This window comes from Haemaphysalis longicornis, unplaced genomic scaffold (genome assembly GCF_048455015.1).
Source record: "Haemaphysalis longicornis isolate Haplotype H1 unplaced genomic scaffold, Haemaphysalis longicornis Haplotype H1 scaffold_12, whole genome shotgun sequence".
Taxonomy (NCBI): Eukaryota; Metazoa; Arthropoda; class Arachnida; order Ixodida; family Ixodidae; genus Haemaphysalis; species Haemaphysalis longicornis.
In genome coordinates, this window is record NW_027526225.1 from 109,806,796 (window position 1) to 109,823,004 (window position 16,209).

A 16,209-nucleotide genomic window follows, 5' to 3' on the forward strand; every position below is an offset into this window, starting at 1 on the left:
GGGGGGGGGGGGGGGGAGATGGCTACACAAACTACTTCACATATCTGATCACCTCCAGAACTTGTGAAAATTTATGGTCCACACTGTTTAGTGGACTTCAGGGCTCCGATAAGGAAAAGAAACACCTGTAATTTCTCCGTACACTTCAGTCTGCTTAATTACTTTGTAGACGAAAGTGTGCTGATACTTATCAACTTCTTTACTGTCAGATGATAGTAATGATGATGATTATGATGATGATGACGATGATGACCTCAATATTGTGGGCACATATTCACAAGCGGGGATTGGCCAGGGCTAAATCACTTATTGTAATTCGGTAGGACCCTAAAATACAAATTTATTTCTTGAAAGAAGGCCGTGAAATGAAATCGTGTTTGCGTCTCTTTCGTCAGTTTGATTTCGTCGTCTTTGGCGCGAATTCCTTTGATAAGCTTTAATACACCGCGTTTCAGCAGAGCCATTGTCACATAAATTGAGGTCCTTGTTTGTGTCGCTTGGCCGCTTTTCATTATTGTTGTTATGGTGCGAATTACAAGCAGAGTGGCAAACGACACAGCTTCCCTAGAATCTGAGTTCAGCAGGGCTGGTCTGCCCCTTTTCTGCTCACGTGCCATAAAGATTAGGTGTCACATGCAACGCGATATTCCATTACTTTCAAAGACGATAGTCTTTCTTGGACAATTTATACCCAGAAATTTTGGTCTGTCTGTCTGTAACTCGATTCAGCCACCCGGCCAAAGTCAAACAGATATTGCGGAATAATCTTATATACGCACTGCAAAATGTAAGCGCCTAAGACCGGTTTACATGTTCATACTTGTCAACTTTGTTGAACAAGAACAAGACATTACGCAAATATAAGACAGGAAATTAATACACATGGGATATTTACACTGTTCCTTTATTTAAAAAATCATGGATGCTTGGTTTTTTTATAGCAAATAATATTCTACATCTACTGCAGAAAACCACCGCCTGCTGTTGCCCGCGCCACCTCCTGGAGGCATATGAAAAATCACGTGGCAACAGCAACGAAAGGTTGAACTAGCTAGGTTCCATGTTCTGCTTGGAACGCACCTGGAGCACGGTCCCGCGGTTCTATAAACATTGTAGTCGGCCGCCTCGATTCACGCGCGTCTCCGCCGTACTGCAGCGCTGGCATCGAGGAACCCGGCCTGTAGCAGTGGAACACGGTATATTCAAATAGCCTTGAGCAAACCTTTAGTGTGTTTACCTTGGGATGAACGCGACGATACAGGAACAGCATGAGAGGTGAGCGGGAAAGCAAAGGGGGGCATTTCCTTGGCGAATGTCTACAAAGACTATCGTCTTTTGACGACATTTGCAACGAAAGGAGCAGGTACGCGGCCAATTATTTACGTTTCCGGTTCGTTGCTTAATTTCCCGAGTTTTCTCTTCTTACGAAGTCTTTTTATCTGCGCTCGCTTCTTTTTCTTTCTCGCCATCGCCTTATGGGATTGCCCTGCCTCATGACACCATGACTAAGATTAACTGGTACTTTGCTATGGAAGAAAAGAAGCTGCAGAGAAATTTGACGGTTACATCTTAGGCTCTGCCTGCGATGAGCAATGAACAATTTTTGGTTGACGGGATATTTCGCAGTCAAAAGAAGCTCCCTTGCGTAGGTGTCCAATTTTGATCAAGGATCTCAAGCGTACCAAGCATGGTAGAGGCCTGCTGGAGGTGGGAGCCTTAATAAACAGCTAATTTTAAAGTTTTTCGTTCAAAGGAAGTACCTTCTCCGTGAAATGTCCACCTCAGGATTTAATCCCTTCTAGCCGCTCGCGAGCACTTCGGTCTCTTCTACTTCACTGATCACGAGCCCGCACGAGGCTACCGTAAAGAAGAAGAAGAAGACGACGCAGGTTCCATGAAGCTGGCGGGCACGTCGTGCCAACCAACCAACGTCGTGCGCTCTGTGCTGCTGCCTACTTCGAGATGGCTTCCAGGACCCCACTGCTCCCGGTACCAGGAAGACGCACAGAGACTTCACGGGGCTTGTGCAAAACAAGCACGAGGTCATCCTCCTCAGTGACCAGAACAAGCTCGTCGTCAAGCTGCACGGGCCAAAGAACACGGCCACTTCATCGAGCAGCCGTAACACGGCGTACGAAAGCGGCGTATGAAAGATAAGAGTGGGACTGCCCCGACGGTGTACCATCAAGCCGCCATGCGTCGTCGACATGAACAAGATCTTTCACCCCAACGTCGACGAAGAGTCAGGCTAAGGTTAGAGTGGGTCTGCCCCAACGGTGTCCCCTCAAGCCGCCATCCGTCGACGAAATGAACAAGATATTTCACCCCAACAACGACGAAGAGTCAAGCTAAGGTTAGAGTGGGTCTGCCCCAACGGTGTCCCATCGGTGCCCCAACGGAGCCGCCATCCGTCGACGATATGAACAAGATATTTCACCCCAACATCGATGAGCAGTCACGATAAAGTTAGTGTGGGTCTTCCCCAACGGTGTCCCCTAAAGCAGCCATCAGTCGACGACATGAACAAGACATTTCTCCCAACATCAACGAGGAGCCAGGCTAGGGCACGGTGTAGGAATATTCCTACACCGTGGGCTAGGGTCAGAGAGGGTTTGCCCCAAAGGTGTGCCCTCAAGCCGCCATCCGTCGGCGACATGAACAAGATATTTCACCCCACCATCGACGAGGAGTGAGGCTAAGGTCAGAGAGGGTCTGCCCCAACGGTGTCCCCTCAAGTCGCCATCAGTCGATGACATGAACAAGATATTTCACCCCACCATCGACGAGGAGTCAGGCTAAGGTCGGAGTGGGTTTGCTCCAACGGTGTCCCCTCAAGCCGCCATCAGTCGACGACGTGAACAAGGATATTTCACCTCAACATCCAGGAGGAGTCAGGCTAAAGTCAGAGTGGGTCTGCCCCAACGGTGTCCCCTCAAGCTGCCAGCCTTTTTCAGCCCTACATCGACGAGGATTCGGGCTAAGGTCAGAGTAGGTCTCCCCTGCAGCCGCCATTCGTCGGCGACATGACAAAGATCTTTCACCCCAACATAAACGAGGTGTGAGGATGTCAGAGTGGGTCTGCCCCAAAGATGTCCCTTCAAACCACCATTCGTCGACGAAATGAACAAGATATTTCACCCCAACATCGACGAGGAGTCAGGCTAAGGTCAGAGTGGGTCTGTCAAAACAGTGTCCCCTCAAGCCGCCATCCGTCACCGAAATGAACAAGATATTTCACCCCAACATCGACGAGGAGTCACGATAAAGTCAGAGTGGGTCTGCCCTAAATGTGTGCCCTCAAGCCGCCATCCGTCTACGAAATGAACCAGATCTTTCACCCTAACATCGACGAGGTGTCAGGCTAAAATGTCATAGTGGGTCTGCCCCAACAGTGTCGCTTCAAGCCGCTATCCGTCGACGAAATGAACAAGATATTTCACCCCAATATCGACGAAAAGCCGCGATAAAGTCAGAGTGGGTCTGGCCCAATGGTGTCCCCTCAAGCCACCATCCGTCGACGACATGAGCAAGATATTTCACCCCAACATCGATGAAAAGCCGCGATAAAGTCAGAGTGGGTCTGGCCCAACGGTGTCCCCTCAAGCCGCCATCCGTCGACGAAATGAACGAAATATTTCACCCCAATATCGACGAGGAGTCGCGATTAAGTCAGAGTGGGTCTGGCCCAATGGTGTCCCCTCAAGCCACCATCCGTCGACGACATGAGCAAGATATTTCACCCCAACATCGACGAAAAGCCGCGATAAAGTCAGAGTGGGTCTGGCCCAACGGTGTCCCCTCAAGCCGCCATCCGTCGACGAAATGAACGAAATATTTCACCCCAATATCGACGAGGAGTCGCGATTAAGTCAGAGGGGGTCTTGCCCAATGATGTGCCCTGAAGCCACCATCCGTCGACAAAATGAACTAGATCTTTCACCAAAACATCGACGAGCAGTCGCTATGCTTAGAATGGGTTTGCCCCAGCGGTGTCCCCTCAAGCCGCCATCCATTGATGACATGAACATCTTTCATCCCAACATCGACTAAGAGTCCGGCATGGCGTGTCTGGACGTTGTCGAACAAGTTGACTACTGAACTGTTCAGCATCGACGAGTTGGACCTGCTTCCACTGTTAACCCCGACGAACCATTTAACATGACCCATTTAATTGAGGCCGCAAACCTGTACTTGTGCACGCCGGATACGTCTGAGATTCTGTGGGACTTCATCCACAAGCATGCCCCAGAAGCATCGCTGTAAAAGCAGGAGGAGGCGCCACTGAGCGATGTAGCTTCCATAAGTGGCTCTTGGGACGATGAAAAAGTCAAGGGATTACAGATGGACATAGACAAGGGACGTTGTACACAGGAGCGCAAGCAAAACAAGGGGTAAGCGCAAAAGTGTTTTCGTCGTCCTGTTATTTATCTGCAGCCGAAATTGCCGCGAATCTACGATTCGGAGGGTTGATGGACAAGGCGAAAAAACAGAGAAACTAACGAGATGTGACTCGTGTGTTAATGGCAGCGTTGTGTTTTGTTGCGATGTCTGGAGGTAAAGATAACAATTCAATGTCATGGCTGTGATCGTTTTTGCACAATTCTGCCTGTTGCCTGTTTTTTTATTTCATGTTTGCGTGGTACGTCGTTGTGAAGTAAGAATTTTGAAATAAAAGCAATTGTGTTTTCGGTTTTCAACTCCTAAATTGATCGATGGTCGGCGAGTGACTTGCCTATAGTTTCTTGCAGAAGTTAAGCGAGAGATGAACTTGTCGCCTTTTTTTAAAAAAGTAAGAAATACCGTTGCATGTCATTGGAATTACATGTTTAGTTTGATGCATTTGACATAGAAAATAGGGTGAATGGAAAAAGGTGCATGGGTGCGTTGCCTACACTAACGACTTCAAATGTGATCACCTTCAGAACACATCAAACCCATCCGGGTACTGGTGCAAATGGGAGTTCAGGCGGGATTTCTACTTCCTAGGTATCCGGGAAAGAAAAAAAAAACTACGAACTCCCATGTCGGTGTCGTCATTTCTGGTGACGCATGGGGCTGGCAAGTAGCTAAGTTAACTTGTTTAGCACACCTAGTACACACGGCTGTACACCGCGGCAGCTGCGCGTGCCTAGTGCCCACAAAAAATCTTTCAGTGAGCCTAGTAAGTCTAACCCGCAAGAAATGGTGCATCAGCTTTCGCTTCATACATGATCACGCGGAGTCACGCTAACTGCGAGAGGTACGCAAGGAACGCAGGCTCCTCTTTCAGCCACTTCTCGGGCTCCAGCAATTTCAACAAAATAGCGAACGCATTCAACCCAAACTCCAAATACCAAGGACGGCCTGGGTTCGGCTGGTATGCATGGTACCCCGAGCCACTCGTGAAACCCAGGTTGTTGGGGTCACCTAGGTATATTAAATTTCTATATTGCAGAATTGAGGGGGTTCCACAGGGTGCGGCACTGTGCACAACAATGTTCTCATATTTTCCCAAGAACACAGACTCAGTTATCGTGGATCAAACGCGCGACGTCACGTGTTCAGCCACAACACTTCAGAAATTAGGACTTTTCCTGGTTCATCTTTGCAGCCGTCATGGACCTTTTGTACTCCACATACGTAGGGTGGGTGGCACAGCCATTGCGAATTTATTCACCATTCCTCAAGGCCTACCATGCTTAATGTGTTTGTTGTCCTGGCGCTTCTCACTGTATTATAAAAAACAAAGTATTCACTGCAGAGAAAGCAGTAAACGGCAAAGAAAAAAGCTTGAATCGTATTAGTGAGACGGATGGCGAATAAAAGGGGACGCTCGCACTTCACGCAATGCACCCTCATACGAAGTGCACTTCTTTCCTCTTCATGTCGAAAACTTTAGCGTTTCTTCGCTTACACGCGTGAAGGGAACCTGAAGCGACAATGGTATACACCGGGTAGTCCGCTTCCCTGAGAGCCGCTCGCACGCGATTTGCATAATTATATTTCAGAAAAGCGCTGCCGTAGAATTTCGCACCTCCTTCGGCGTACATCTTCTCTCTTTCTTTAATTCCTTCCTTTCTTTCTTATTTCTGACGCTGAAGCGTAGGCTAACACAGAAGACCAAGCGCGTTCAGCGTACGGTTCCCGGATTAACACCTAATATACATTCTTCACAAGCCGACGACAAATTGTTCGCTTACTAGTGTTCATGTTCATACCGAAAAGCAACAAGAGAGACCCTCCGTTCAAGTGACACGGGCCTGATTGCAGACAAAAAGCTGCAGAAAAGAAAGAGACCAAGGTGACGTGCAGAGCCAACACTTTACCAGATAAAAAAAGCCTAGCCTGAGTATCGTCACGTGTTCTCCAAATTTCTCGCCAGGTGAGAGACAACCTTTTAACGTACTCCACGGGTTATTAGTTCATTAGCGACTTGCATACCACGAGAAATGAAGAGATGAGTTGGGCGTGCTAACATTACGTCATGCGAGGGCGTGCATCTTCTCTGGGTGGTGTCAGGGCAGAGCAGGAATATATCTTCCGGCGTGAATTTAGAGCTGCTCCAGTGCGCACGAGGAGTGAGGTGTAGTATTGCAGGGAAGGAAGACTAAATCATCTCAAAGCTTCGGCGCTAACACGCTAGGCGAAGCAAGGCGAACGGATTCGAATTCATGGACTCGGCGGATTTCTCGCGGTCGCGTCGTCGTCGTCTTTCGAGCGACTTTCTTGAGCAAGCGCACGGCACACAGGGCCGGGACATGTCGTGTTCGATTCGATTTCTCTCTAATGCAATTCGGAGCACTTGGGAGGGAGTTGTCGCCGTGCAAAGCGAACCGATGCCATGCAAATTTGCGCACGCTGCATAGGGCAGCCAATATAACATTATATAAGGCGAGGCTCCATCTTGTGAGGATGGGGCCTCCCGTGATTATTTTGAGAGTTTTCGAAAAAAACACTTAAGCTCACAGGCTCAAGTACAAACCCTTTGTCGACCTTAAGTACCGCACCCCGAAGTCCTATGAAGTCTTGCTACATTGATCCGTTATTGATCCAGGACAATAAAAAGAGACAGTCGTGAGAACTCAGTTCGAGAGGAACAGTGGGGCACCCACGATGCGGCAAAAAATGTCTAAACGAAGCGATCTTAAGCAAAAATTTACGCATCTCCACGAAGTGAATCATGACGAGTGGGCGAAGCACTGGGGATCATTCTTACCGTAAATCACCCGTGGCATTGCCCACTCAAGCATGTGAATGAGTGACAGCGTGTGTGTACAGCATATACAATTCCAATCCAATCCAATCCGATACAATTTCAATTTAGTCCAATTCAATCCGATACAATCCAATCCAATTCTCGTCGCGCATGCGCAACACTGTGTACACGGACGCCAAGGGCAAAGCCACGGAAAAAGCGAGTTCCTAAGGTGCTTCGTCCCTAAAAGCGGGAGAGATTAGGTGATCGGACGCATGCGTATCGTTTACTTTCCTGAATAAACGCCAAGGCTAAAGGAGCGAAAGATGATGTTCATGAAGCTCAAGTACACAGTATACACAAACCCTCCGTCTACGTTGCTCCATTTTCCCCCCCAAAGAAGGTATTTGCAGGCGTCGACAATGAGCATGCATGTTTAGAAACGTGTTCTGTCGTAACAAACTTTATAAAGAGGCCGGTACTTTGTTCGGCCAAAAGCCACAGCTGATCCTGATGCAATCCTTTATTAACCGTCGTTCAGGATGCGTGACATAACAGGGCGCCCGGCCCGAGCCCTCGCCAAGCAGGCCACGGAAGGATAACCGGAGCAAAGCGCACCCACAACTGAAGAAAACTCAGGAAACCACTCTGAGGATGTTTCAAACTGATTCGTTCCCCCGCCGCATTAGAATGCATTTGCAGTTTCCCAACAATAAGACCCAGCGTGCACATTGCGAGCACAGCTAGACGCGCTCCCTCACATCACTTGGCAGAACCAGCTGATGATGATGATGATGACGACGACGACATCTAGTGGTCTCCCCTTTGTAGCGGGTGATGACGTGTCATCTTACCCCCCAAAAAAACTAATATACCCGTTTTACACTCTTCGTTTAATACAAGCGCTGCTGTTAAGAAAGGCACAAAAAACTTATTAGCCACAAAATACTTATTTTTTCTGTTACAAGTGGTAGCTGCCCTAGGCAATATTCCCCTCTCTGCTTTTCGTCCACCAGCATTCTAATCTTTTCGTCACCTCGACAGCCTTGAAGTTAACTCAGTCTGTGCAAGCCTTTACTCCAAGGGCTTCTGAAAGCCATCCATCCATTCATCCATCCAACCATCCATACATCCATCCATCCATACTGTTGGTACTGGGCGCACTATGCTTGTTTTAGCTGCACAGCACTCCGCCGCTTTGGAGTTGTCTTACACGAAAATGGCCGGTCGGTGCAAGCGACGTTGTCCCACGTGACCCTGTTTGCCGAGAATACCCCATGTTTCACAAAACGATTACTTTCTGCAATAACCAAAACAAGCCCGGCGCAAATACGGTCAAAACAAAGCAACGGCGGAGAACGGACCGTTGCTGGGTACGGTAGCGCCATCCGGGGGGCCTGACGGCAAGCAAGGCTGCAGAGGCGAATTACGCAGAGGAAGTTCGTTTCAATACGCGCCATTATGACTTCATGGCCGACGCCACGAAAACACACGATTTGGCGGGATAATCAAAATTTTAACCTAAATTGATTAATTTCTCTGTGCATAGGCATCATTTGCTTCGGGACAAGCGCTGGGGACACTATTAAACACGAACGAAATCTTTCGAATAAAACCAACTTGTATTTTGTTTGCATGGGCCCTTTAAATCTGACCCAAAAACACGCTTCGGGCACGCCTCAAATATAAACCTACCCTAAGCAGAATATGGTGTCACAATTACCGTATTTACTCGCGTAGACCGCACTTTTTTTTTCCCTAAAATATGATCCCAAGTTCATTACGCGATCTTTACGCAAGGTAAATTTTTCGGGAAAAAGTTTTAGCGTAGAAAACGCAAGTTCCAGCTCAGAATGTTTACGATACGTCTCATGAACATTATAAACATAACAAATAAAAACATAATAAAAACTCCACTGACCACCGAATGACCACCGAGTGATGCAAAATGCAGTGTTTTCATTGCGGAACGCGCCGGAATTACAGAACGTACCGGAACGAGTTTGCTGTGAGGTGAGAACAGGTCGACCAATAAGTGGCTGCTGTCACAGTGTGGGACATCAAGACACGGCTCCCGACTCAGCAAGCCGAGCACGTTTTTTTTTATGTTTTGTGAGTACGTTTGCCGATATCGCTAATATCATCAAGTCCGTGGCAACAACGTAGCCATGTCCGCTTTGAAAGAGGAGGAAACTAACGTAAGCACGACCATCGTCGTCTAGACTTGGCACACATACGACATATGACTGGGGCAAGTTCAGTGTGCGATCATTGCGCGGGAAATACAAAAAAGTCACATTTTGCCGACGAACTTCAGGGGTGCGATCATGACGCGAGTGCGATCATTATGCGAGTAAGTATACGGTACTGGTCTTGCACGTAAACTCCTGAAGTGACATATTATGCCGTCGAGGAAAAAATACCAGGAAGTCCCAAAACTGGGCTCAATCAGTCTATAATAACTTTTTCGGGAAGACATAAGCCGTTACTATGTCGACGGCAGGATAACGAGAAAAAAAATCTGACGCGACGCGAGTGGGGAGCCCAAACGGAGCTGTTTTTCCCCCTACAAGTTCACTACTTAGACTATGCCCAGGAATAAATTATTTTGCCAGCATCAATGCGCTACATACATGATGCAACTGCTTAAATGGCTATCAATGAAAACTGCTCATGAATTCCCGCTTCAACGTCCAGCAGAGTGGTACCATCAGCAGGCTAGTCACGCTAGGCTAGATAGAGCGTACGTATCAGCAGAATTGGTACCAATGTGTGGTGAATATGAAGTCATGCCTGTCTCATTCAGTGATCATTGTCTGGTATATTTTACCTTAGGAAGTAAAACGAAACACTCTCGCTTGAACTGGGAGTTGTGGAAGTTTAATGATAAGCTACTTGAGGATGATTGCTTTCTAATCGGTGTCAACGGCCTTTTAGAAAAACTCTTCAAGACAAAGGCGAACACCTTCATAGAGCCATGGGAAGAGTTTAAAAGCGGAGTTAAAATGCTTGCTATTGAAAGAGGGTGCATCTTGCGGCAACAAGAAAGGAAAAAAGAAAGCGAGCTTAAACGTGAATTAGAGTTTCTAATAAGTAGTGATGGCTACAACCCCGGGATTTTCTACAAACAAATAAGGGAAGTAAAAGGGAAGCTCGAGATTATAGATCAAAATAGATACGCAGCTGCAGTTGTTCGAGCTCGATCGGAGCGTTTGTGGATGGGTGAAGCCCCTACTAAGCGCTCCCTTAGTGACGAAAAGAGCTATGCTGTCAAGAAAGAAATCAAGCAGATTTGTCATCAAGATAAGCTCACTACAGACCCAGCCCAAATAGCAGGTGCATTTGTCGACTACTATAATAATCTGTTTGGTAGAAAACTGCACGTTGAAGAGGGTTTTAAAACTGAATTCTTGCCTCTTATGACCAAACTTGATGATGACGTCAAGGCGGAGCTCGAGGCTCCGATCAGTATAAGTGAAATTGAACAGGCAATAGATGAGCTAACCGGAGGAAAATCGCCCGGGCCTGATGGCTTGGGGGCTGCCTTTTACAAAATGTTCAAAAGTGAAATCGCCACGGCTTTACATCGATTGTTGGTCGACGCATACAAAGTAAACCGGATGCCCCCCTCCTTTTGCAGGACACACATTGTTTTGGTACCAAAAACTGAGGATTCTGTTCAATTACTCTCTGTAACTTCTTACCGTCCAATTAGTCTCAGAAATGTTGATTATAAAATATACATGAAGGTGTTGGCTAAACGATTGCAAACAGTAATGAATATCATTGTTGGCCCGCACCAAACCTGCGGGATTAAAGGAAGGACAATTTTCACTAATATACATACAATGAGAAACATCCTAGAGTGTTGCGATGCGGGTAATGGACATGTGGCAATACTTCAACTCGATCTTGAAAAAGCGTTTGACCGTGTTGCACATGAAATTTTGTTTTGTATTCTGGAGTACGTGAATGTGGGTGCTGTGATACTGGATGGGGTGAAAATGTGTTATCGGGATTGCTTCGCTAGTCTTATTGTCAATAAGCAAGTTACGCCAGGTATTCAGCTTCTATCGTCGGTTAAGCAAGGCTGCCCTTTGAGTGCTCTGTTGTTTGCCATCTACTTGGAACCGTTTTGTTTAAAGATTAAGAACAGTGGAAAAATAAGTGGTTATAAGTTCTTTGAGAGCGAAGTAAAAGTATTGGCATATGCGGATGATATAGCCATAGTCTGCAGCGACAAAGAAAGTGTTCGAGAGTCAGTAAAAGAAGCTGGAAAGTTTTGTAAACATACGGGTAGTGCTATAAGCTGGAAAAAGTCACTAGGTTTCTGGCACGGGGAGTGGGAAGACACGCCTGAGGTTTTTGAAAATATGCAGTGGACGTTAACTCCGGCCAAATACTTGGGCGTACCACTCAATAACTACAGGCAGCCTACCGAATTTTGGACGCTGGAAACAGAACGCGCAAGAGTTCAGACAACCCGGTGGGGTGGGAAGGATTTGTCGATGTTTGCACGAGCTACTGTGTGCAACTTATTTCTTGTAGCCAAAGTGTTCTACGTCCTTCAGGTGCTGTCCATGACGAGAGTTTCTGTTCAGAAGCTACACAGAGTGTTTGCGGTTTTTATTTGGGGATCGACTTGGGAGCGGACCAGCCGCTCGAACCTGTTCCGCGCGGTTCGAAAAGGAGGCTTGGGGCTCTGCCACTTGTTTCTGAAGCAGATTGTGTCCAGGTTTTGTTTCTTAAGGGATCAGAATAATCCCTTTCTACGTACTGTCATTCAAGTGCGCCTTTGTGATCACATACCTGAATTTGTCGTGTCCTCTTTTGGGGGTAGACGAACGAGTCTATGTGGTTTCCTGCGCGAAGTTGTATGGGCGTTCAAATTATTGAAAGTGAGATTTTCGATTGAGTACTTGAGCAACGTACCACGCAAAAAGTTATATAAGGACCTCATTGATGTTATGTTACCCATTCCCCTATACAGGTCTATGTATGCAGTGGGAAGGGAAGGCGATGTGCTCCAGAGGGTAAAGAGAATGCCCGTGCGCGCCTCTGTTAAAAGTTTCTTTTTTCAGCTCCACAGTGGCACGCTTCCTGTAAAGCCATGGCTCCACGAGAAAGGATTAGACATACATTGGAACATTAACTGTCGCATATGCTTAAAGCCGGAAACTATTGACCACATTTTTCTAGACTGCTCAGACGCGAGATTTCACTGGGACATCCTACAGCGCACTGTTAAGAAGGACCTGCCCATAAACCCTTTCGGGATCCGTTTTCTGTCTGTGTGTGATACAGGGGGCGTGCCATTCGAAATGTTTATGTTGATCAGTATGCACAGCTTGTGGCGCACAAGGATGGCTGACAGGCATGCCGATCCCAATGCGCGGCCCACTAGAGAGTATTTCATTGAGAGTATGGTCAACATACGTGAGGTATACGAAGCGCTAAGCGAACCACCTGAATGGTTACCAATGCTTGATGACCTTGTTCAACTGAAGAGATTTTAAACTTGTGTTTATCGCAAAGGTGGCGAATGTTATAAAATTACTGTAACCTAGTTTTTCGTTTGAGACAAACGGTAATAAAGAAAGAAAAAAAAAAAGCAGAGTGGCGCAGTGGAAGTGTGCTGGGCCCATAACCCAGAGGTCCGTGGATCGAAACCACGCTCTGCTACGTTTTTTTTTTGTATGGCGATACGGGGTCTGGGGTATAGTAGCTGCGCCTACCACATGAAATGCGCCGAAACTTCGCAGAAAGAAATGGGTATGACAAGTATTAAGTGGTGTACCAAAAAACGACGTTTAACACCTTCGTGGGAACGTATACATATCTAAACCCGCGTTTCCAGATGTATACCTGGCTGGAAGGGCCCTTGGATTGTCTGCGACGCTGTACAGTTACGTGTATATACGGATATCATACGTTCATGCTGCTATGCAACGTGCTTCAGTTACGTAAATTTCCAAATCGGATCGTGACGCAACATCATTGGGTAACTTCTCCTAGGAACACCGCGGGGCGACGATTGCAGTCTCATGTCCGGGACCATAAAAAAAAAAAAAAAAAAAAGATAACTTTGACAGAGACCCCCGAGGTGCATCCGTTCAATGATCCGTTATCCATCTGTCTGGTATGACGCGAGCGCCGCTTAGCGGAGAGATGGGGCAAAGCCTCGGGTTTTACGGCTTCGCTGCACTCGGCTTTGCCCGACTGCCGCATCCTGTGTTTGAGGAACGACCGCCGAGACAATCCAGCTGAGACGAAAATGCATTTCCTGCAGTCGCTGCTTCCGCCGTAGGCGCATTTTGGGGAAGAAGAATGAAGTTCGTCTCGAAGAGCTTGAACTATGGGCGCGTAAACAAAAGCAAAGCGCTACACGGCGGATTCACGGTTGCCTAAAAGCCTCGCGTTATCCGTTTCTTCAGGCTTGAAAACCAAGCTGTCGCGACCGTCCCACGGCGGCGCCAAAAGCGAATCCAGACGCGCGCTAGCGATTTATACCGAGGAAGAAGCGGTGAACGGGATTGCTATGTCTCGTTTTGTCTCGCGGCGAGGAAAACGTTGAAATGATAAAGAATCGGGAGAGTTGCAGTGCGTGTGCTAGAAGCGGGGGAAGGGGAAAGTTCCTGACGCATTCGGGGCGTTTCTGACGGTTTCTCAAAATGCGACACCGTTTGACACTTGGCCGGCGAAGACCCTTTTATTCCGCACGATTGACCCGATTTTCTCAATGTGGCAAACATTTCAAAGCGGAGGCACTTTCGAAGGAATGCGTATATACACCGAGCAGAGGTTGATGTACCATCCTCTTCATGGGGATACAGAAGCGGTGGCTGCGTTTTGGCGATCTCGCGTATTGGTCGAGTCCCCGCCACATGACCGATGCATTAGCACGTGCAGACGGGGATTGTGTTCAGCTAACGGTTGATGTAAGGGTAGGGCTTGGCCTACGTTTCTTTCTCTCCTTTCTAGCAGTTTTGCCTGTTATACGAAACACGGTGTCTAGAGTCCCGTGCGACGGCACTCTAGCTCATCGCTAAAGGCATGGTTAGAATGCCGTCCGGTGACATTCAAATATTTAAGACTAGGCCAGCACCGGCCAAAGCGTCTGTCGTTGTCGCGCAGAGCAGTAGTTCTCAACCGTGAGTGAGTTGGGGACCCCCTTTCGGCTTTGCAAAAGTGATGGTGTGTCATAATGTCAAATAATTTGCCCTTGCAGCTAAAGACCCCAACATGCTTATAAATGTCGTACTTTTGTGTCTGAGTTTTATGCCGATGTGTGCAGTACTAGTATCAAATCTCGCTCTTGCAGCTTAAAGTCACCGAAACACTTACGTGCTGCCCTTTGTGTGTCCGGCTTTACCGCATACCTGAAATGTTGTGGAAGAAAGCCAACGTGAAGCTTGCGCAACACCAAAAAATTTAACGTGCGAAAATTTAACGGAGCGAAGCCACCTTTGTGCATTGCCAGCAAGGTTTTGCAAAAAAAGGAGAAGAAATAGGGGGGCGGGGGGAGAGGAGTTTCGAGCAGGGCTTCGCGAACCCCTGAAATGCCTTCACGCACCCCCATTTGACAACTGGCGTTGAGGATCCTTTTTAGCTTCTTCATCCCAAGGCCAGTGGTTCGAGACCTCGGTTGTTGTTGTTGTTGTTGTTTTTCATCTTTAAAATGAATTTTAATTTTTATGGCTTAGGTTAGTTTTGGTGCTTTAAATGATTTCTTTGTGTGCGTTAGGTCCTGTTTGTTATGTTTAGGTTAGGTTGCCTATAGCTTTACGTTATCTAGAGCGGTGTAGTGCCAGACGGGGTAATTTTGTTACAAAACGCCGGTGGATGTCGATATAGCGGAGTGCTTATATTACCGTGACACGGCACTGTAAACAAAACCCATCTTGCCGCACCAATATCATCATCGTCGTCGTCGCCGTCGCCGGTACCGCTACCAATGCCTGTCTTCAAAGCGTGCTACACAGCAATAACGATTATGCTGGGGCAAAGGCTGCCAAATGAAAATACCATCGGGGTGAACTGTCACAGGGTGGCAGGGAAGCAAATGACGGGACAGGAAAGTATCGGTAGACGGGCCAGCCTGCCGAATCACTAACAAGCAATTCGTTATGCGCAAGCATAACACTCAAACGGGTCGAATATGTGTCTAGTCATGGCCATCGCTTCAGCCGGCAGAGCCACTGAAGCCACCGGAGTGGGTCACTGCACCTGTGCGGTGAGAGTGTTGAATATGACGAGGTAGAGAAATAAAGCGAGGAGGAAGAAGTGGTTGCAGTTCTGAACGGCGTCTCACTTCTCGTCCTTCGATCGGGTTTAACCCAGGGACAGTGACGCCAGCGGCGGAATGCTGGCGCGTGGTCCTCGGAACGGACGCACGCCAAGTGCAATAAGGCAACGTCACGTCATGGTCTGGCGAACCTTAGTTTTCGTAATGGCACATTGGTCGAAGGAGCATAAAATGTAAACAAAGAAGTCTCAAAAGAAGCTGCGGTCCCTGGCATGATGTCAGGACCCGCTGCCCCTACCCTTGTCACTTCCTATTTGAACGCCGACATGGTAGTTTTGGCCTCAAATGAGGTTACACATGAACAAAAAAACATCAGCTCCAATTGGAATTGTCCCTCATCTATTTGAACGCCGACATGGTAGTTTTGGCCTCAAATGAGGTTACACATGAACAAAAAAACATCAGCTCCAATTGGAATTGTCCCTCATCTATTTGAACGCCGACATGGTAGTTTTGGCCTCAAATGAGGTTACACATGAACAAAAAAACATCAGCTCCAATTGGAATTGTCCCTCATCTATTTGAACGCCGACATGGTAGTTTTGGCCTCAAATGAGGTTACACATGAACAAAAAAACATCAGCTCCAATTGGAATTGTCCCTCATCTTCACACTTAGCCAGATAACGTCCTCACTTCCTTTCTTAAACTTTGAGTTCAACCACAGAAAAGAAAGGTTTCCGGGAGGCTCGAACCATGAACTCTCGTAACTTTAACCAAGCATGCAACCC

At 47.4% G+C, this 16,209-nt stretch overlaps 1 protein-coding gene and 1 non-coding gene across 3 annotated transcripts in view; one reads left to right on the plus strand and one right to left on the minus strand.

Moving 5' to 3' along the window:
- The window catches only part of LOC144163222 (endothelin-converting enzyme 1-like), a 317,301-nt gene that overhangs the window by 277,013 nt on the left and 24,079 nt on the right, over nucleotides 1-16,209 (minus strand). The gene's annotated exons all lie outside the window — the stretch shown is intronic.
- Nucleotides 12,785-12,856, plus strand: Trnam-cau (transfer RNA methionine (anticodon CAU)). Its single transcript has one exon. It is a non-coding gene; the product is annotated as a tRNA-Met (tRNA).